General features: G+C 41.0%; 1 protein-coding gene across 14 annotated transcripts in view; it reads right to left on the minus strand.

Moving 5' to 3' along the window:
- TENM2 (teneurin transmembrane protein 2) overlaps positions 1 to 22,226 on the minus strand; it is a 643,539-nt gene that overhangs the window by 612,780 nt on the left and 8,533 nt on the right. The window contains exon 1 of one of the 14 annotated variants that reach the window (XM_027682919.1): positions 21,309 to 21,438. The exons of 12 other annotated variants lie outside the window; for them this stretch is intronic. The gene's annotated coding sequence lies outside the window, so the exon portion shown is untranslated. Of the gene's footprint in view, positions 1 to 20,389; positions 20,408 to 21,308; positions 21,439 to 22,226 lie in introns of those variants that run through there. One more of the 14 variants, XM_027682920.1, reaches the window with a different exon arrangement.

The raw sequence follows: 22,226 nt of genomic DNA on the forward strand, positions 1-22,226 counted from the left end.
AATTAACTGTCCACATCTGTTCCCTCCAAGCACACATGCTTAGTTTTCCCTCTTATGCAATAAAGGAGTGTGGGGTCATGATGCCACATCTAGCCTGCCTTTTCCTCCAAAACTGAATCCACAGAGAACATCCACAGGCTGACTGTGGATCAACACAGGCTGATTTTGGACCACAAAATACTTGTGATGTGGCAAAACCAGCTCCATCTTGAGCCTCAGGAGTAATTTTTTGTTTAATATGTTACATGTGCCCAAAGGAAAAAGCAGAGCTGTTGTGCCAATTGTAAACAGACAGGTAAACAGAAAAGCACACTTAAAGCTTGACATGAAATGGTTTCTTAATAGAGATGTTCTTGATAGCCCACTGAAAATGGAGTGTAACTGCACTCCTAGTTAGGGTGATCTGTTCGAGATGACGTGATCTGGTAAAGATGACGTTCAACATCATTAGTCACACTGACAGAGCTGCTCAACAAAGGCCAGGGAGGTTAGAGCCAAAGGAAAATTTGAAAAGGTATCATTTAAAATGGCAATTAATTCAGACCCATTGGTTTGTGTTTCTGGCTGCTGGAAGCCTGATGATGGAGGTCGATTGCTCCAAGCCCCCGGTGTTCACAAAATGGTGATTATCAGGATGCTCAGTCTCAGTTGGGAGCCACCTACACTCACCTCCTTTTGACATTTGTATCAATTATGCTTGTTTAAGGATGAACAGACAGACAAATACTAAGTTCAGAAAAAAACCAAAACCAGCGGGGTTCATGCTGGGAAACAAACACTGAATCACCAAAAGGGGAAGGGAGGAGTCACCAATAGCCAGGTAAGTACAGGGAACACAACATGAGTAACAGACAGGGAGCTTCCAGAAAGGGACAACACCCATTAATTTACAGGAACAGCTGCACTGTGTTCTGGTATCAGAAACAAACTAGTTTTGGAGAGAAAGAAAACGGCTTTCTCCTTTAAGGACAAGGACAAACAGAATGGGCAGTAAACACTGTGTTTCAGCAAGGAGCTGTTCTCTGCAACAGGTGTCACAAGATACACTGGATGCAAAAGGAGAGATGGCCAGGAAAACCTACAGGTCAGCTGACAGCTGGAAGATGAGGGAGAACTCATTCCATTAAAATCTGATTAAGAATCTTTCTCCTCATTTACACCCTTTGTGGCAACATGTGTGTTGTTCTGTTTGGATGCTGTGACTGCTTTCAGTTAGCATTTTATCCTTTGCCTGACCTGAGCTAAGGGTGATTTGAAGATAGCAGGTTAAACACAAAATAATCCCCTCTCAAGGCTGTGGTAGTCTATGAAATGAGGCAGCAGGTAAGACAGCTCTTAACTCCCTAGTAGAGGATATTCCACGGGGTAAACCATGAAACCAGAGGCTGACCATGTCTGAGCAGGAGTCCTGCAGGTCTGGAGGGGTGCTGGCATCCCTGGGAACAGGGGAGCACAGGCAGTGCAGCCTGGAGAGCAGGGAAGAAGCACAGCAGCACTGGGGCATCTGGCACACCTGAGCCCCCAAATCCCTCTGGAGTGTATTCACCTCATCATCCCCCTGGGTAACCACTGCCAACTCTACACACGCAGAGCCCAGGACAGCACTTCAAACCCATCTGTGAACCTCTGATTTTATCACTACAGCAAATAATAAAGAAGTGCAAATGAGGATGATAATATTGCTTGTTTTACATGCAGAAGGTCAGAGAGCATGAATTAGTCACTCTCCTGTGCAGTCCACTGCTGGCTGGCTGACGGGGAAGAACAGACTACAAAGGACACTGTTTCCTCTCCCGGAGTTAAGTGGAGACACGTGGGGCTGTGATTGTGCCTCCTCTGGTCCATGAGCCCACTAACAGGGAAGGCATAGGAGAAAATAATCAACTACTGTCTGGAGATAAGCAACATATTATTTCTCCAGGGAGCAAGTGGGAGAACCAGGAGGCAACAGCTGTTTTCAGTCCCACTATTTCTGCTCCCACTACACACACTGCCTTACTACGGCTTGAAAGGAGTTGCCTATATTTATAAATACAGAGAGATAAATAGCTGTGTCTGAGTGCGTGTGTGCATCTGGTTGTAATGCAAGAGTAAGGAGAAAATATCCTTCCCACGCACATTAATGCAAATGTAAAGAGAAAATATCCTTCCTACAGACATTTATTTTAAACTGTGTGTGCTAGCATATTTTTATTTTAGAAAACTGATTACTTCATCATTGGATTGTGGCCTTACTGCACTTAGCAGTTTGGAAAAAAAAAAAGTATGAATCCAAATGTAACTCACAGGACAAACAAGTAGTTATTTGAATATTTAAACAGCTTGGCAATTTTTCTTCTCCGTTTTCTACAATAATATAAAGCATGTTAAATGGAAAAATGTGTTACGAATGCAAATCCTCTGTAAGTGAAAGCCTATAGAAAAAGAATAAAGCTATTGAGCAAATGCTAAAAAAAATTTTTCTCCCAACACAACTGGAAAGTAATGCTGCCAAACAGTAAACACACCTGCAAAACCAGATTTAGGGAATAAGTTAAATCCTCTGACCTGTATATTTTTGCCAATTGATCTATTTTTAATCCCGTGAACACTTAAAGATAGTGCTTGCAACAACAATTTTTTCATCACTGCAACTTTTGGAAACATTTGCTATGATACTGTGACGTGCACCTAAGAGAGTGATACATTTAAGAGCTTTCAGCCATCATGTAATTACACCCCCAGTATACAACAACCATTTAACAATGCAGCTAAGCCAATTTAGGACAATATGCTCATCCACTAAGCTATTACAGCTTAGAATGACGTTCTTATCCACTCTAAAGTTCAACTTGCCATTAATTGTTTAACACTAATAGAGTTCTGAATAAATAAAGTCAACAAATTGGAATGCTATAGTTAATTGTAATTAATGTGGCTGTGTGCAAAATCCTACTTTCATAAAGAATACGATGGCACAGAAGACAGCTTTGCGTTTTCCTAATGAATTCTTTGAATTCTTCTACTGCAAAACAACTACTTACCACTACTATCTTCACCCAAATAAAAAATGGTCAGGTAAAAGTTAACAATTAACAAGGAAGGAGCAACATTTTTTAGAAAAAAATACTATGACAATCATAGTGAGGGCATCTGCATTGTAAGCCTTTCCACAGATGTCTATACACACATAGACAAATACATATATATATATATATGTGAAAGGCAACACACCTTCTCAAGAACCCTGATTTATATGGTTTCTAACTGCAATTTACTGTCTTCTTTTCCCCAGTCTGTGTTCTAGTTCTTTCCCTCAAGTTCCTACATTCAACTCCAATCTGTGAGGGAAAAGCAAAACAAAACAACCCACAACAAAACAAAATCAAAGCCAAATAATACAAAGGATTTTCATCTTTATCTGTCTGCCTGTATCTCTTGGTTATATAATCACAGCTGTAATCTCTAGGAAATGCAGACTCAATCAGATAGCACAATAATGCTGGGGAAGATCTCTCCAAGCTGTGATATGTCAGAATCTAAACCGACTGTTAGAGCTTCAGAAAGTTCCCATCAAATGACCAGATGGGGATTCAATCATCCAAATCTTCTACAACAGAAAGTGTAGTGAGACCACGAAACATTAGCTTCTTGATCATCTGTCTCATAAATACTGGGAAAGAAATACAAAAGAGAAACTTTTTCTCATGTGTCTCAAAAATTATGTGTAAGAGACTGTACCAAAAAATAGGCTCTTTGGTCAAATAATGAATACTTGTCTGAGGCAGGGCTATTTGCCATATATTTAGAAGTAACACCAGGTGTTTGACCATCACTTGCTAAGCATTCTTAAGACTCCACATCAGACTGCTCATTTCTATTCAGCAGGGCAGGAATCAAAGCTGACTTAAAAATCCAATATAGCTATCGCAGCTTTTTTTTTTTTTAAGTATTATAAAATACAGTCTCTTTGAGAATATCTTTTCTGTGAACTGTGAAAGAATGAAAGAAATCCATAGTACTTGCAGTCTGAATCACACATAGAATTCATATTTCTTGTAACTTCTTGTTTCTGAACTTCATCACCTTTAGCCAAGGTGATAAACCACCCACCTTTTATTACCCAGCTCTCCTCTGAAATGATGTGCTTACTATGCAAATTTTAGATGATATTTGCAAGTGGCCAGGATAAAGAAATACCTCATTTTCTTCAGATCTATCAAAAGAGTTGGCTGCAGGTGAGATGAGATTTTTAAGTTCATTCATGGCATTTGCTACACTTACCACATCCTTTGTGAGAGAGAAATCATGGCTAACGGGAAGCCTGAATTTTCAGCTCTGGAAAGGTATCAGAGTACAACTACCTGGGCTTCAATATTTCACTTCTAAGAACCTGCAATAAATGAAAAGTCCACTCCCAGAGAATATGGCAATGAGAATAATGGAATAAACCTTGCTTCACTATTCCAGGCAGCTTGGACAAGCCCAGAATTCAAAGTGCCAATACATTGAGATGAAAGTTCATAAACTGTGCAAGTGAGACCTGTGACAACACACTTCAGTTAAAAAGGTTCACCCACAATACTTTATACATCTAATTTGGAGATGCACAGGCATATCCCTGTGTATCTAACATCACATGTACTTTATCTTCACTGGCTGCTGTCTTGACAATGTACTCAGCCCTAGACAGACAGATATGTCTGAAGCAGAAAGGCCATCATGTTTTCTCACGTTCTGGTCGCTTGTCACAGATTACAAAATGAAAAATCTGTTCTTAGGTATTAGGCATCCACTCTTAATTTCTCATACAGGGTACCATACCAACAGCATGATGATGATGATGATGATGATGATGATGATGATGATGAAGGACAGCACCACTGCATCGAAGTGTGAGGAGAAAACAACTCACCCCAACAGCAAATCTAAGAATTCCTACCCTTCTGATCCAGCATAATTCATTCACTCAGTACTTGTGCTTTAGAGAATAAGTCTGATGAGGAGTGGCTGATGGAGCTGGGATTGTTCAGCCTTGATAAAAAGAGGCTCAGGGAGGACCTTCTCACTCTCTACATCTCCCTGACAGGAGGATGGAGCCAGGTAGGGGTTGGGCTCTGCCCCAGGGAACGAGGGACAAGACAAAAGGAACGGCCTGAAGTTGTGCCAGGGGAGGTTCAGGCTGGACTTCAGGAGGAATTTCTTCACTCAAAATGGGGGTCAGGCATTGGAACAGTCTGCCCAGGAAGGTGTCAGAGTCACTATCCCTGGAGGTGTTCGAGGAACGACCGGACATGGCACTCAGTGTTTAACTCAACAAGGTGGTGATCACTCAAAGCTTGGACTCAATGATCTTGGAGGTCTTTTCCAACCTTAAAGATTCTAGGATTCATATCATAGACCCATTAGAGGGCTGGACCTCCAGCATGGCAGGCATTTCTCTTATAAAGGGCATGTATTACAAAGGCAACAGAGACTAAACTGAAGTGAATCCTGCTGTCACACAGAACTGACCCAGGCAGCTCTGCCCACACCCAGGCCTGGCTCAGGCTGCACAGAAAGGTAAATCTTAGATAATGACCCCATGTTATGCAATTGGTTTTGACATCCTTGGTCATCAGGTAGCAGTGGGAGCTGCTCAACAGACAACACACGTTCTCTAGTTTTCTGCATCACAGACAAGAGAAATCACAGAGATTAGGACCATAACCAATTCAGAGCCAGCAGGACCATTAACTCTGTGCCCTCTAACCTGCATTCCTGTCACTCTGCGTGGCAAGAATCAAACACACCGAGCAACAGCTACAAATTTGTCACCTTCAGCGCAGCAGCTGAACAATATACAAATTTCCTGCTTTACATCTTATCTGGTAAGCTCCATAAGCACCACACTGAACATATCTAAGAACACTACAGCTATTCCTCCTCAAAAAAGGTACTAAATAACTTCATTACATTTTTCCTCACAACATAATCAAGGATTTAACAGTCATTGCACAGAAATCATCGCTACACTGAAGATGTATGAGAAATCTGTTTTGCCCCAAAAATGCATATTGTGAAAGTGTAACAGAGAAGCAAATTAAAGAGAGAAATGTTTTAGAAAATGAGCAAATAAATTAATAAAGCTTTAAGAAGGTGGGGTTTTTTTTTAATTCTCTGACAGATTAAATTTATTTAAGACCCGCAGATTGCATGTATTTGTTTGCCTAGTTTTGCTATAGAAGTGAAATGAAACATAAAGAAGTACACACAGATATATTTTTTCCACAGCAGTTCTAAACTTTAATTTGAAAAAACTTAATCTTAAAACAACATTATGAATGTGCAGTACAGTCAAGTATTATACCTTGTACTATATTGTGATTTTATTTTATATTTGGAAATAAGGTATCAATCCCCTTCCCCAATACATTGAATAAAAATTATTTTTTTTCAGATCAGCCATTACAAGCCTTTCAGTATCTGATGAAGATTTAGGGTCGTTTGAAAAAAAACAAAGTAACTGTATTCCTTTCCAGTTTTCAGATACTAATCTCAAACTAGGAAGCAATATTTTGGTATGAAAAAGCTCAACAGACATGATAGGAATTATTTAATTCAGTAATAATTCTGTAGTTAATACCTCCTCTTAAAACAAATTTGTTTCCATGAAGATGGAAGAGAAAGTCAGAACCAGTAATCAGAAACTTCCCACACTCCCCTTTTTTTTTTGAAGGAAATTGTATGTATACATGCACATCCTTCCAAAAGTTAAACAAATTTATCTCAACACAGGAACAAAATAACAGCCTACATGGTGTTGTGCTTTTTCCAAAACACATTCTGAGCAGGAAGGGTTTTATGTAAAATTGCCTGCCAATTCTTAACTTGAACTATATTTTTGTAGGATTACCCTCACTTTAAACTACTGATTCACAGGAAAAGGCAGTTCATCATGTTTCTTTCAATACTCGTAGATTTAAGAATTTTTTTTTTTAAATTCTTAGTTTGTGTTTACTCTCTATCAGAGAAATAATCACAGTCATCTAATATTTCTGAGGGTAGGCAGGGTCTGCAGAGGGATCTGGACAGGCAGGATCCATGGGCTGAGGCCAGTGGTGTGAGGTTCAATAAGGTGAAGTGCTGAGTCCTGCCCTGGGGTCACAACAACCCCCTAAAGTGCTCCAGGCTGGGGGAACAGTGGCTGGAAGGTGCCCAGAGGGGAAGGACCTGGGAGTGCTGTTTGACAGTGGCTGAACATGAGCCAGAGCGTGCCCAGGTGGGCAAGAAGGCCAATGGCACATGGCCTGAACCAGGAATAGTGTGGCCAGCAGGACCAGGGCAGTGATTGTCCCTCTGTATTCAGCACTGGTGAGGCCACACCTGAAGGGCTGTGCCCAGTTCTGGGCTTCTTATGGCAAGAAAGACATTGAAGGGCTGGAATGTGCCCAGGGAAGGGCAACGGAGCTGGTGAAGGGTCTGGAGGGTCAATCCTATGAGGAGCAGCTGAGGGAGCTGGGGGGGCTCAGCCTGGAGAAAAGGATGTTGAAAGGAGGTTGTGAACAAGTGAAAGCTCATCTCTTCTCCCAAGTAATGAGTAATAGGATGAGAGGAAATGACCTCAGGTTGTGCCAGGGGGAGGTGCAGTTGGATATGAGGAAAGATTTCTGCACAGAAAGGGCGGTCAGGCATTGCAACAGGCTGCCCAGGGAAGTGATGGAATCACCATCCCTGGGGGTATTTAGAAGACGTGTAGATGTGGCACCTGGGGACATGGTTTAGCTGTGAACACAGTGCTGCTGGGTTAGTAGTGTGACTCGATCTTGGAGGTCTTTTCCAACCTTAATGATCCTGTAATTCCAACATAACTAGGTCGGAATAAGAATCAGTCTGCTGTACAAAAAGAAATTATTTTGTAGATAGCTAACGGAAACTCACTACAGAAATATCACTGGCTGATGATAAACAGATGAATGATTCACAAATGCAAATGAGGAAAAAATATTCTACAGTAACACATTTGATTTTAGCCACAATTTAGAAATGCATTTACAAGATTGTTTACAAGACACGACACATTCCTTCCAATGCCCTTGTAAAAGTCCTCTACATGGGTAACATGAAAAGCCTCATCCATTAATCCAAATCAAAACCAGTACCAACTGAAAACTTTTGTAGTTCCATAGTGATATATTCACTTGTAACTTACCATCAGGTTATCCAGGATGGCTGTTCAACCAGTGAGAAAAACAGCAAAATGAGACTTCACACAGCCCTGTTTTCACTGTCAGGTTCAACAATGCTGTGTCACCTAACAAGTCTGAAAACCCAACTGGACTTTGACATCATGCATCAAGCTGAGCAGCCTCAATTTTCTTCAAGAGCCTCATAGACCAGGTCTGTTCTTCCCACAAAATCACTGAAATATCTGTAATGATCACAACTCTGTCACCAGGGGTTAAAAAGCCCGCTTAACAAAACCTGAAGAAATTATTGCAAAGTTTGACAGATTTTTAGAAGGAACAATTCAGTAACCATTTGCTATGTGACCTTCATTAGAATTTTCTTCATTACCATGTTGCAGAAATCTATTACATTACTGACTGAAGCTATTAGTCACTAGAAAGCCACTATCACGTTCCCCAAACTGGGGAATCATCATTACCATTAATTTCAAAGGGTAGCATTAAAAGAGACAATATTCAATATTTTACTTGCTAATTCTACTGCAATTTATATTAGAAAAATATGCAGGAAGGTTATGCCAGCCTTGAAAAATCGGTCGTTTTTTCTGAGCCATTTTGTTTTCCAAGGAAAGCCTCAATAGTATCTGGGGCATCCGGGGATACCTCAGTGGAATTCAGAGTTCAAGGAGCCATTCTGCAGTACTGATACAGCAGTAGTCACAGAGGGCACCTATTTCCACATTTAAAAAGATCAGTACTGATGCAATACAGGGAAACAAGGGGAGAGGCAGGGCATTCCCTCACAAAGCCATTATAGCCTCAATCTTTCATCTCACTCTATTTCATGTGTGTTCTAGGGACTACCATGAAGACTTTGCTACTATTATCCTCTCCTCACAGAATCTCTGTATGATGTAAATCATGATCTACTTTTCTGTGCTTTTATTCCTCACATTTCAGGTTCATTTACCAAATAAGGACACTTTCCTTTTCTTTCCGTGGTATTTGATGAAGTCTCACTAGTTATTTGGATGCTGTTCTTAGGGCACATGATGCCGAATGAATTGGCTGGAATATACAAATACTTATTAGTGCAAAATTTCAACTATGGAGTTAAAAGGTTGCTGCAGCACGTACAGAACAGCTCAGCAAAACAGCTATCTTATGATCTTAGCCTCTTTCCATACATTAAGGGCTTGCTTAGACAGGGAAGCCTGAAAAGGAAAAAAACCAGTTTAACAGAAGCAACACAATATCCCACCTTGTCATAGCAAGGATTTTTGTATCCAGGCACAAAATTTTTACCATTCTCTAACTATCCAAATTTTCAGCTGTCCTAACTCAAAACTCCAGTTCAGTCACTTGAGAAATACATTCAATTTCTAAGAAACATAGTTCAAAAAAAGTTGGAGGGTTTTTGGCAGACATCTCTTTAAATCCACCTATTTCTATTATAAAGTGCTAGTCCAGTACATTGCAGAAAAATAAGGCTGGGAGCGATGCCCACTGCAAAGTTGTCTAATCTGTCCCCAAGTGCAGGCCAGTATCAATGGTAATGTTATCATCCCAGATGGATGGATGGCCAGCCTGGACTGTAATATCACTAATAGTGAGGATTTCACAGCCACTGCAGATATACTATGCTTTACTATTGTTATAATCCGAAAGGGGATTTGGGGTTTGGGTTTTATTTGTTTTCTCTAATTTCTAACCTCAATCTCACTTGGTGAAAGCTTTAAAGGAGTCCAAAGGGAGAGCAGCAGAGTTGTTCAAAGTGCACATGAAGTGAAGCACTGTGCCAACTGTGGTAAAGAACAAATAATCTTTCTGGGCTGGAAGTCCTGCCACAAAGTGGGAAAACAGAAAGATGCGAAGGTCTGAGGAGAAGTCCTGTGGACCTCAAAACTAAGATGAACAGAACCCAAATGCTGTTGAAATAGTAGCTAGGAACTGAGCAGCCAGGTTAAGAGTTCCCTTTCTGGCTGTGTGTCTATGTAGGCATAATGTCTTTGCCATTGTAAGTCATAGCATCTAAAAGAGAGGATAACAGAGGAAAATGAGGTTTAACCTTAACACACAGACTCAACAAAGGGGAGGGGAAAGAAAGTCTCTCTCATGGTGAAAGAAGCTACTGTCTGCAACAGAACTGCAAATTCATCTTGCAAAGTCTTGAATAACTCACAACAGACTTAGGCACAGCTATAAATAAACCACTTAAGAAAAGCAGGCAGCTCCAAGATCTAAGTTACTCAGTTTTCCCAAAAACATGTTTCCCATTGAGACACGATATTCCACTGTGAGCCACTGTATTCCATTATTCACAGGGATAATGGATTGAGGAGTATGAGAAGACTGAAATAGTCCTCGCCAGGTGTGTCCCAGGAGTTAAGAGAAGCTCAGCTCTTGTGTTCCAGAATTTCAGCTTTTAGTCAGCATGGAACTTATGAGATGGCAAGGAAATGGGAAACAGGATGACAGTGGGATTTTAGTACTGCCCCCCAGTTTTAATTTGGGAGAGGCACAGCTGCTTCTGGCACCTCTGTGGCACAGTCATGGTCAGCAGTGAGGTGCATTCACCCTGCTCACCAAAGGATTCCAGACTTCAGAATTTTAAAGAGAAGGGCTAAACTGGGCATTCATTATTCCACCAAACCTGAGCTTGGTGACTGAAAGAAGAATATGGTCCCATAATGTGCTAAAAGCAGTCAGTGAACAGGCCATCTACCTGCCATGTATTTCCAACATAAATACAGACAGTTTAGTTTTTTCAAAAGACTCTTGTCCATGTTCAGACTAATCACAAAGGGAGAAGATAGCCTCTATAATAAAGCTGTTTATCTGAAATTAAAAATTGGATTAATTTTCCTTTCCCTCCTACACTACTGGAAACTCATCCAACTTCTATCATCTTCCAAAACACTTTCTAATTGAAACATTTGCAATTAAAAAGAAAAAAAAATCACAAAGGCAAAAGGTGTGCAATTAGCAAACCCGAAGACACACATCTTTTCCACAAAACTGATACATTTCAGGCAGTAAATCCAGTTCCCAAATGAACATACTATGGGAGGGCTGGAAGGAAAGCACAGTTTGTAAACTCAGTGGGTAAAGTCAGAGGCAACGGATCCAGACCCTTATCTGCAGGACTGCAACAGCCCTTTTTCTAAGTGGAGAATAAACTTATTTTTCAGTGCATTTGCTTATCCTGTACCACTGCTTCCCTACTCAAGGAAGGATTGTTTTCCATAATACAAAAAGCTATTACAGATTTACTATGTGAGCAAACTGATATGTTGAATAACTGCTAAGTAGAGAAGATGAATAAATAGCTCTGTGGACTTCCAAAGTAAGCAAAGTGGAAATAAACATCAATTCAGAACATTCAGCATTTAGCTATAATCTGCTGGTAATGGACACAAATAAGACTTCATACACACAGAAGAAATGGCACCAAGTACACATACAACTACTGGCAATAATTACTCAACTACAAACTTTAAACTATACCTGTAAAACCTTCCCCAGCAATGACTGAGGGGAGCTGAGTAGGGAATGGGGAGAAAGGAAGGTGGAAGAGAGAAAATTTTGGTTGGTCATCCAACCAAAGAGATTCCTCTTAAGGTCATGGCATAAATGTAGTAAATTCACCACTCAACCACCTGACACAGAAAGCATTATTTTAAAATTCACAAGGATATGCCTACCACGACTTCTGACACAGACAGACCCGTTCACAACAAATCAGTCCAAAAATATTCACGAACTGACTGAACTAAGTCAAATAACCCTTGGTCATGGAGCTTTAAATACTGCTGTGCCAGAGTTAAATGCAGAGCAGATAAGTGACATCAGAAGGAGGACAGCAAGAAATGTTTTAATCCACATTTTTGCTAGCTCACTACCTGGACCCAGGAAACAGCACATCAGCCTCAGTCCCTCCACCTGCCAGGGCTGCCAATATCCTTCTCTGCAAACAAGGTGAGACACAGATGGAGTAACACAGAGCTGCTCTTCAATACAAGAGAGTCCCTGGTTTTACTTCTGCTTGCACTGCCTAAATGGAAAGCAATCTCAAATCAAGTATTGAGTACCTTTTTCTTTAACCTCAGCGGTTCTTTTTGTAATGCGTGGTGCCAAGCCTCATTTTTTTCCCCTTTTCTTTAAAGAGAAACACTTAGAAACAAGAAGCTAGCCTCCCTACCCAGCTAAAACAGTAGCATGTATAAGCAAAGCTTGATCCTAAATCATTACAATCACTGCCACAAATTCAAGATCATATATATGTTTGTTGTTGCTTAGTTTGAAAATAATACCTGCTAGCTATAAATTATAGGTTCTGCTGTGCCAATATTATGGCCTACTAAGTACAAAACAGCATTTCATTAGCAAAATTGAAGGGACATCCAACCATCTTTTAAGTGTCCTTCTTTCAAATGTATCAATTAAACTAAACTGCAAATTGATAACAATGGGAAAAACATGTTCTAGCAGAGGTTGCCTTAAGCAGGTGATCCTTTCTCACAGTCATTTGAACAACAGCAGGACAATAATGACTATTTGCAGGATCAGACCCTTGCAGTCAAACACAGCTAATTCAGGCTTAGCTGTCATTATATCCAAGTATTTTTATGTCACGAATTTAAAGACACTACTAAAATTCATAGGAATGAGTTACTTGTTTTCATGAAAACTGCTTAAAGATTTTCTGAATATCCACCAGGTTTCAGTCTCATTAGGACTAACCCAGTCTGACTATACATCAGACTTCTAACATTCCAGGAGTCAGGAAATTTTCAATAATCAGAGGCTCTTTTGTATCCAGGGCTCGATGGAAAACCTTTGGCAAATGGAGGCAGAACAAAGCAGCAATCATAGCACCTTTACAAAGGATCTAAATCCCACACCTCACACTGCTTCTCTTCTGCAAGAGCAAAGGAATGAAAAAGATTGTCTCCTTTGCAAGAAGTCATCAGGGAAGAAGGGAATGACCATCCATGGTGGGAGTATCAACAGAATCCTAATTCTTACTTTCCCCAAGAAGATGCTGAGGCAAACAGAGTGATGCAGCTCTCTCTATCCCAGAACCCTGTGCAAAGGGAAAAGGTCATCCAAAAGCTGGCCTTAAACTAACTGGGGTACAATTATAAATCTTAATCCTGTAACACACAGCAAGTTCAAGATCTACAGAACAAGCAATGTATAAACTCCAAGATTCACAGTCAATGAAGGTTATGGGCAGAGTGACAGGCGTGGAGGAAATGCATAAGCTGCTCTGTAAAAGAGCAATCTATTAAGGGCTTATATTTTGGACTGAGAAACACAGGGGGAAGTGATTACTGCTCCTTTAAAGGAAAAAGAAAAGCAATTTAAGCCTGAAGGTAGCTGATACAGAATGCCAGCTGAACTACAGGAACCTATGGAGGCCCCTGGGATTGCTGGAGAGATGGAAGAAGAGTTGCAGTTAGGTAATTAGAGCTTCAGTAGAAGAATAAATACTCCACAGGCAATCCACAGGTTCTACTCACCTCTCGCCACTTCTTCTCTCCAGCAGTGACAGCTGCTTGTGAAAGCCAAGGGAAAGGTCTTTCTCATTCAACTCATTAGTTAATAATCCTCACTGGTAATACAACAAGGAACACAACACCAGGAGGAGCTGCCAGCTCTTCCCTCACTGCTGCGAGGCAGAACCCAGGGCTCCAGGTCTCGCAGGCACTCACCCCAGTCACAGCAATGCAGTGGGGAAGCCAAAGGCCATGAGCAGAATTTTGAAAAAGACACCCCTCAGGGCAGGGGAGGCAATATTCAGGTTACTTTTTTCCATGTATTTTTCTCCTGCTACCCCTCTTCACGCCCCAGAGGAAAACAAACTGCTGTTTGTACCATGCTTCTGAAGCAAGAGGTAGCACCTTGCTAGGGAATGATTCAAAAGGAGCAGAAGGAAGAAAGAGATGGCAGTGATCCACTGAGGATTCACTATTTCAGCTTTTCTCTGTGATGGTAAGATTAGTTACCAGTGGAAGACATTTTGGTTATCCATGTCATGATCTCAGAAAAACTATGTCTCTCCTTTGCCCTGCAGTGGTGAAACAAAGTACAGTGAAGATATTTCCACCTTGCAGGAGGACTGTCTTAAAAGCAATACTGAAATAATTGTGACTCTGATTGCCTAGAAAAATGCTGCAGCAAGTTCTGCTGCACAAGGAACCATTTCAGCATTGGTCCTGACCACTGTCATGATTCTGTAATGATTTCTTCTGTGCAGCTCCACTCTCATGTCATCTCTCAACCTCAAGCAGGTTGCACAGAATACAGAAGGTGACAATGTTCTGGATTTCAGTCAGCATTCCTTAGCAGGTAGGAAAGCTGAAAGAAAAGACAGCTGCACAGCTTATTCTTTATTCCATTGCTGAGGCCATTGGTGTCAGCTAAGATTTGCACTGGAATACCACATACTTCAGTATTGGTTAATAAAGCTGTGACTTCCAAATTTAGCACTGCACTAAGACTTTCCTCTCACTGCTCTGTGCCCACAACAAGCAGCTGGAGAGAAAGGGAGAAAGAGAAGATTTAGGTTAGTCCCTGTGCAGGGAGACAACTAAAGCCACCTGACTTCTCTGAAAAACAAAAAAGGTTTAGTTCCTTTTGTGGCCAGGGCTATACACAAATCTTTGTTACTGTATCTTGCTTTTAGATTATTAATAATCTACCTGACCATCTACTTCTCATAAATCTTTCCTGAAAAGACTTGACTCAACTACCAAACACACACATTTATTTCAGGTGCCTTAACTGAAATACCTAGATGCAGGTTCTTTTCTCAAGGATTTTCCACAGCCAGAGATGCAAGACAAAGTCCTGAGGGACATAAAGAATTGATCTTAGAGTACAGCTAATGGGAAGTTTTGATCATCTCATAGGCACCCACTTAGCTCTAAGCAGTCAACTTTCTTTAAAAACCTGTTCTCTATTGCTTCACTTCCAATAGCAATCTGCACATTTAGCACTTCCCTTAACAGTTTTTTTTCCAGTGTTCTTTAGCTGATATTTAGACCACATGTTCCCAAAACTGATGGAAGCCATTCACTATGGGAATTTTCTGTATCTTCATTGCTGGCAGACCTCCATGTGTCACACATATGTGTACATAAGCTCAATCATGTTTTATGTAACTGTACACATGTAATATAAACATGGACAAATCAAACTGTTACAAAATTATTAAAATTGTTAATCCACTTCCATGGTACTGTTGTGTTTACTTACACAACAGTGTAAGTAGTTACATGTATCAAGTTTCAACTCATTCAAATACTCTCTTATAAAGTAAGGTTTGTCTAAAACTTTACCCTGGTTGGAAGAGGTCTGACAAAATATTAATTTTTTCTGCTAGACTCAAAAATAATCCTTTTTAATTTAGTGTTCAGTCAGCTATGTTGAAGTAAGAAAGAAAACTACTTCCCTATCCTTTTAGGGCTTATGTTTTTGTGGATGTTCACATTTGCACTTTCTCATGCAAAGTAGAATACCAGCCATAGTTCACACTCTCAAAAACCACAGACAATGTAAGAACATTTCCTCTGTGTCAAAACTACGCAAAGTCAGAAGAAATGCCCTGACAAGAAAACACCCCTTAAGAGAAAGTTCTGTGTTCCAGACTATACTCTTGACAGACCACAACTTTCTGAATGTCCCTAAGCACAGAACCAAACCCAAATGCACCAACAGCCTGCACATGCACATCCAACTCTGTGACCTATGGAAATACAAATTAAGATGGAAAGTCATTTTCTTTAAATGCCTAATTCTTTAGTAATGGTCAAAGTAGGTATTACACAGTGACAGCAGAACTGCATATCACTTGCTTTAATTTATTTCAGAAAACTCATTTAATGTTGCAAGTTTGAAGTGCATAACATTCCGCCCTAGGGAATGTCTTTTTATACACTATGATGCATTTAATATTTACCTTTGCTACTTTATTTCAATTAATGTAAAGCTAATGCCTCATTTTTCCTCCAGCATCTGATTCAAATACAGTGTTTCCTATAGCATTGGTAAAGTAAGCAAAGCAAGTAAAGTGAACTTTATTTTCAAGATCAAAAAGTTTTTCTTTAGTGTCATTCTTATATTTCAACATCTGGTATTCTGCCTTTCTAAATATAAAACTTTTTGTCGTTGCTGTTATTGTCAAAAAAGGTGCTTACCATTGTTTTAGTGTTTGGTACAATGTTGGAGCACACTATTAGGAAAACTTATTTCTTGGGGTTTTTTTAAAGATTAAAAAAGTCACTAGGCAATTACACTCACAGAAAGCTTTGGAAAAATCCATTGTTTATATTTACTAGGACTTTCTATATTTTACTGTTTTACATGTAAGCTCATATTCCTATGTAGCAATGGCTTCATAACAGAATTTTTATTTTTTCTACTGACTTACACCTCTTAAACTTACATTTTTCTACAACAGTTGACATGTAGCACTGTACAGAGCCACCCAAAACCACAACAGAACCAACACTTCTAATTCAGTTGTTTAGGAAAAGTTAATGATTTTCATAGGCTCACACACCCCTCTGAATGAGCCTTTCCTTGCCTGTGTGGGCTCAGAAACAACAGATAAATCTGGAGAACTGAGACCAACCAAAAGCTTTAAATGCTGCTACTAAAGATAAAGGCAGCTCCAGTGTGCCCCAAACTACTATGAAAATCCTTCAATAGCAGCTACTTATATATTTTATATAATTTTAACACCTATTTGTAGTTCTTAAGGGTTACAGTTAGTGTTTTGGCCAAGAAGTTTCTTCAGAAGAAAACTACAATGAGGACCCTACTATCCAAAACCAAAAAGGGTGATACCCTGTTCTTAATTTCCCCATACGACTTGACTGGCATAGTTAAAAAAAATACAACTCAATGCAAGAAAACATAAAACAAAACAATCCCCAAAGCCAAACCACCCTAGATCAGAGCGACTCCGTTTCCATTAATCAGAGAATAAAATCTATCTTCTATAAAACCTGTTCCTGAGTGAAAGGAAGCCTGACTTAAAATCAGTTGTTTCCCTATTACCCAGAATGTGTCTGAATATGGCCACTGGTGTAAGGCAGTACATGCACTGTGTATCCATTCACAACCTGCCCAGCTAAACCTAAGTTTGTAATTCAGTGTTGTGTAGCTTGTTGCTAAAGATCTTATAATTACATCCCTGTTTGGATGACTACAAGGTTATTAATGTTCAGCAATGAAGATGAAAGTAGACAATTTATTACGATTTGGCACCAAACGTCAATCAATTCAACCAAAAAGAATCTATTTAAAAAATAATAAAAAAATGAATAATACCTAAGCTTAGCACGCTTCCTGCTGATCCGAAAAGTCTGTCTGATTATATTGAGTCAGTCAGCAAGGTGGATTTAAAACAATGTGTTTGAACTCCACCAGCATTATGAGATCCCAGTGCAGACCAATAATTGCGAGACAAAACTAAACTAACAGAGGATGCCCCAAAGTATCTTTTAAATCCATATGTGGATTAGGTGGGACTGTGTTGCAGCAAACACGTTACACGTCGCTGGAGCCGCTCGGCTCCACAACTCTGAGCAAGGATCAGACACGGGGGCTCTTTGAGGTTACAGACACAACCAGGACATGGAGTTGGTCCAGTTTGTGCTTGGAACTCTGATCCAGCCAGAGTCACTTCATACCCCACCTCTTACATAACTCAAAGCTCACTGTACAGGAGCTTTTCATGCAGCAAGACATGAGAAAGATGAGTCACCCCCAGTTGGCATTGAAGGCTCCGGGCTGGGACACCTGCGGTCACAAAGTATGGACCGGTCCTACATGTATTTATTATCAGCAAAATGAGCCTTTCTCTTGTAGCACAGTAAGCACTATATAAAACTGTTCTTCCTGGTAAAGGTCTTGTGAAATTGTAAGCAAAGTATAGTGTAAAAAAAAAAAGCCTGGAAAAAAACTTGCCATTTCCATTAAATATTAACCTTCTGAAAGAGCAAGTTGGGACTAAAACATCTCTTATCTTAATCAGTTTAGTAGAAATGAATTTAATTTATATTTTAAGGTTGTATTTCCTGTTACAGATCCAGGGCAGGGGAGGGCAAACTTTTTAGAACTCTCCATTTATATAAAACATTACTGTTTAAAGAAGAGTCCCAATATTTTTTTGGTCTTATCTTTAAGCATGGACTTCAGTGGTGCTGCTCCTAAGTGCATCTTTTGCCAAAAACATTAAGGATTGAGGGATTAAATTCATGGTAAACTGCAAACAAACAGAAAACAGCTTTTCAAATATTGGTATATTGACTTGAGTGGTCTAATAGAGGCTTGAGCTTTGTCTCCATCTAATTTGACCTTCAGTTTAGTTTGACCTCTCAGACAAGAAAGTCTAGACATTGACCTTGATTGAACTGGACATTTTCCCTTTTCTGTGTTCTAAATAATTTTAAGCACACAATCACTAATACAGATAACACCATTACTTACTCTAACAGTAAAACTGTTCACAGGAAATTTTCTTTGACTGCAGAAACAAAAATGTCAGTATTTGACAGGAACATACCAAAGCCATGTCCACAGATGACAAGTATATATTGCTGTTTTCACCAGAAATAAAACTGTTCTTTAAAAAGGCAAAGAAATGTAACAGCCTCCTCAAATCAATATTAACCACTGCTAATCTTTGTGACCCAACAAGAGAAAGCACCTCCTCTATTTTCTCATGCAGTCTTGACTTTTAGTATGAAATATTGAAAATGAAAATACAGTTCAACCTAATTACAGGAAAACATCACTAGTGATGTTCACGTGTTGATTTTCCCCATGCTACACAAGCAGTTGAAATCTAATGACACAGGAAGACCATTATTTTATTTTTTCATTATCCCTATAAAAAATAAGCACGTAGAGAACTAAAATTTTATTGTTTTCTATAAGCACTGTCTTAGTAGGAAATGTTTTTCAAAAAGCAGAATGAAAATTCAAACATTATCTGGATGAAAACTTTTTTTTTTAAACATGCTACAAGCCTGTTAACAATTGGACTAAAAAATATTTCTTTGAGTTCTCACGTTGCCAGGACACTAAGAAATCACAGCTAAAAAAGTTTTCCTCTCAAAATGAATTAAAGCTCAGCTCTCACAGTTGGCTTTTTGAATACCACACAATCTATATCAGTGTAATATATGACTAGTTTTTATTTATTACTCAGCGACTGGAAACCTCAGCACATGGGCCAAGCTAAATGAATTGCCAACCCGGTCACTGATTTGCCAATGCACAGGAAAATGATGCCTAAATACATTGTTTGTATATATTCTAAATCTTGACAAAGCAAGAAATGTCACTTATCTTTAGGTTGTCAGCCCCTTGTGAAAATCGACTTTACCCAGCACTTCCATCAACCCCTTAGAAAAGTACCTGTCATCATTCTATATGGTGGTTCTGTACCAGTTGAATGATAACTCAAATGTCTTGAAGAAAGAATCACCTCTCTCAATTCCTCTGAAGTTTGAAGAAAAGCTTTGAGACTGTACAGCCAACGTTAACTATTACACTTACATAAAGTAACCATACTAACAGGTGATACTACTTTTTAATTAACTCTGCACTTAAAAGACTGTGGGTTTAAATCCATCAGACCTTAAACAGCAATTCCATAAAGTGCTCTGTGAGGATGTTAGGTAGCTACCCATACTTATTGACATAGTGCATTCTGTATTGTGTCAGTAAAGCTTTATATTCTTAAATTACTAGGGCTAGACTTTACTTCTTAAGGACACATGCATTTTGAATGTCTTTGATCTTACATAATCTTTTAACTATACAGATAGATCTTATAAACAAAATCTCCTTGAATTCTGTGCTCCTGCATTTCAATTCTGTTATAATGCCTGTTTTCTCCACGTAATACAAGGTTTGGTAAATTTAAACAAGTACAAGCCAAATATTATACCTAAATATATAAATATTTATACACACAGATATACACACACAAAGACAACATTTGCCATTATATTCTGAGCCTTTTAAAAGGACAGAACACTTAAGCATGGAAGTTAAAAAAAAAAAAAGGGCATAAAAAGCACATATTAAGACATCAGTACTGTTAAATCCCCTGAAATTGCTACAAATAAATGTTCAGACAAGCATCCTAACAAGAGTTGAAAAAGGACTCTGGTTCAGAGATAGAGAGTTAAGAGCTCAATTCGCATCCATTAAGGCACCTTATTTAAATTTCCGTTTGGGTGTACGCGAGAGACAAAACAGTATCTTGTCAAACTGCCACTCCACGTAAGGTCTACCAGGGACGCGCTCCGCTGTGAGCACACGCTGGTACATTGTCTCAGCACTGGATGTGATACATGCCAGCAATCGCTGCCTCCACAGCCTGGAATTTATTATTAAGAGCAATTCCCAAACAGCTCAATCGCAGGGCTATACGTGAAACACCAAAGCGCGTCTATGTTTATTATCTTTGCCAACAACAAAATATCACCGTCCCTTAGTGCTTCCTGCAAACCTGCAGCAATGATGCAGATTTTTTTTTTTTTAATTCCCTTTCGGAATACAAATGCCTGCCTTCTCCTATTGCTGCCCGTTCCTAACCGAGACGCGCTGTGGACAATAGTTTCTGAATCAGCGATACCTTCCCACACTGTTGGCAAACACTGAAAAAATAAATAACAACATCGTACTTCAATCCCGGAAGAAAAGGGGGAAAGCAAATAAATAAATTAATTAAAAGAAGCAGCTTAAAGAGCAAAGGCAAAATTAAAACACCGTGAAAATACCAGAAATACCAGCGATGAAAGATGAGAATTAACAGGCAGAAAAGCAGCAGCAGCACTTATTGCAGAGGCACAGAGAGAATCCTCCTTCCCTGGAACTCATGCAACTAATGACCTCTCCAAGTGCTGAATCCCAGCTCCGGCACACGGACCGCGCAGTGCCCGGGTGTGACACACACACACATCCCACATCCCAACTTGTCAACTCCGCTAACGCAATTACGGCACGGGGGGGACGCGGGAGACAGGAGCGGCACAGACCCGAGAGCGCTGCGGCTCCGGGCGCTGCTGCCGAGCGCGGAGCGGAGCGGAGAGCCCCGAGCATGTCGACAAGTACCGAGCGAAGAGCATTTACCAGCAGCGGCGGCGGCGGCGGCGGCAGCAGCAGGTTGAGCAGCCCGAGCGCCTCTCGCCGTTCTCTGGGCGACAACTTCGCACCGGTGCGGATTCCTTCAGTGAGAAGGGGAGGGACACCCCCCTTCCCTGTCGCTCTGCTCTCCCTTCCTTTCCCTTCCCTTCCCGTCCCGTCCCTCCCGCAGGAGCGGAGCGGAGCGGCGGGAACAGCCGCAGCCTCGCGCCGCCCCCGGGGGAGCGCGGGAGCGGAGGGAGCGCGCGGGGAGGCGGGAGCGCGCAGGGGGAGCGCGCAAGGGGAGCGCGCCCCGCTCAGCCGCGCTCCGGGCGCGGCCCCGCCGCTCCCCCCCCCGCAAAGGGAGCCGGGAGCGCGCGCCGCGGCCGCCACCGCCAATCCCCGGCGCGCGGGAGCGCGCGCGGGGCCAGGAGCGCGCTCGGAGGCAGCGGCGGAGCGGGGATGCGAACGGGGATGAGGAGACGGGAGCGGGGATGGCACCGGCAGCGGCGATGGCACCGCCGCCTGTGTGTGTCCTCGCTGCCTTGACCGCCCCTGCCCCGGCCCGAGCGCTGCCGCAGCGCCGCGGGAGGCGGGGACGCGCCCGGTCCCCGCCGGGATGCCCGTCCCCGGACCAACCCCCCGCCCGCCAGGCCCCGAGGGGGCAACGACGGGAAAAAAAGCTGTTAAAAATACCGCTTCCATCCTTTGGCCACGAGTTAGAACCGTTTCAGCAAACTGCTGTCAGTTCTGCAGAACGGAATTACTTTAGCTGTAATCTTACGAGCTGGCCACGGGTGAGCCCCAAACATCAGGTTCCATATAACGTTACTTCCAAATTCTGTGCAGAATACTTGTCTTTTCTCTGAAATAATTAAATGTCGACTATTATTGAACCTTTGATTTTTCCCTCCACATTGCTGCACA

This window comes from Neopelma chrysocephalum, unplaced genomic scaffold (genome assembly GCF_003984885.1).
Source record: "Neopelma chrysocephalum unplaced genomic scaffold, ASM398488v2 Primary Assembly neopelma1_63, whole genome shotgun sequence".
NCBI lineage: Eukaryota > Metazoa > Chordata > Aves > Passeriformes > Pipridae > Neopelma > Neopelma chrysocephalum.